General features: G+C 43.6%; 3 protein-coding genes across 3 annotated transcripts in view; 2 read left to right on the top strand and 1 right to left on the bottom strand.

Annotated features, from left to right (window-relative positions):
• Positions 1–1,163, bottom strand: part of zgc:158403 (tetratricopeptide repeat protein 39A) — a gene marked incomplete at its 5' end in the record, with an annotated part of 767,589 nt that overhangs the window by 480,392 nt on the left and 286,034 nt on the right.
• Positions 1–1,163, top strand: part of LOC118322520 (guanine nucleotide-binding protein G(I)/G(S)/G(O) subunit gamma-13-like) — an 81,578-nt gene that overhangs the window by 19,539 nt on the left and 60,876 nt on the right. The gene's annotated exons all lie outside the window — the stretch shown is intronic.
• traf7 (TNF receptor-associated factor 7) overlaps positions 705–1,163 on the top strand; it is a gene marked incomplete in the record, with an annotated part of 14,922 nt that continues 14,463 nt past the window's right edge. The window contains 1 exon segment of the mRNA XM_035654181.1: positions 705–820.

The raw sequence follows: 1,163 nt of genomic DNA, 5'->3' as shown, positions 1-1,163 counted from the left end.
ATATGTCAGTCAGGGGTCGTCAGTGTGCTTAATAATAGAAAAAGTTGGGGACCAGTGAAGTAGGTTCTGCATGTAGTCTCTACTCAGTTAAGATCATTTGCTGTAATGTTAAATTGTAAAATTGTGCATGATTATATTACAGTGTAATTTGCATAATGTATACAGTCCTTATGTAGTGTTTCATATTAAGGGAATGGTACAATATTATGAATGTATTCACTGTAAAAATGGCAACAGATAAGATAACTGTACTATATATATAGGTATATATTTTACGCACTATTACTACCTGTACTTGAATTGTACTGTAGATTCACAGTGTGTCTCTAGTGAAGCATCCTTATGGATTCCTTCTCTCTCTCGGTATCATAATGCCATATGTTCTGTATGCGTGCAGCTGCATACAGTGTGGTACAGTATCTCTGTGATGATGGTCAGTATCTCCCTACATCACACCACTGTGCACGTGCGCTCACCGTAAAACGTGATGGTGCCTGTCGCATGATGGCTCGCGGTTTCCGCGAGAACCAATAACAACGCGGAACCGGAGCAGATGCGGGTATATCCGGGAGTAGTGCTCTTTGCAGTTGGTTTACTGACAGTGTCGAGTCCAAAGGCAGCTGTGCGCGGTGGATTGTGGGTAGCGTAGTTCCGACAGCGGAGAGAACGACACTTATGAACGCGACAGCGGTACGCGAGCTACTACATGTCCCAGAACGCACTGCGGCATTTGAGCTGTGTGTATGTGATGCAGAGAGAGAGAGAGGAAGATTTAGGAATTCGTCTGCAGACTTGGGGCTGCGCTGTTACTAAAATAATGGTAAGTCCTCAAACTAAAAGCAAGCTACTTTTGAAAAACGGTCTCATTAACTGTAAGAAAGCGCAGGGTTTCCGTCGGTGGTCAGCAGGGTTTGCCAGAGACAGTTAGCCGCAGTGATTGCGAAGAGAAAATTCAACATTAGCTAACTTAAGCTAGCAAACAAGCCACTTTAGCTAGCTAGCTAGTTATCGTAGTTTTGAACGGTTGCAGACAAGATGACGGCTGATAAGAAACTGCGTTATGAGCTGTGCTTTACAGTGGCTTACACGCCTTAAACTGTTACACCGTTATATTTTTGGCCTTTGGACATTTAGCTAGCTAGCTGCCAGTCTTCAACTCTGGT

This window comes from Morone saxatilis, unplaced genomic scaffold (assembly GCF_004916995.1).
Source record: "Morone saxatilis isolate NCDOM2014 unplaced genomic scaffold, NCSU_SB_2.0 Contig14, whole genome shotgun sequence".
Classification (NCBI taxonomy): Eukaryota; Metazoa; Chordata; class Actinopteri; family Moronidae; genus Morone; species Morone saxatilis.
This window is presented reverse-complemented; position numbering and strand designations above follow the sequence as displayed.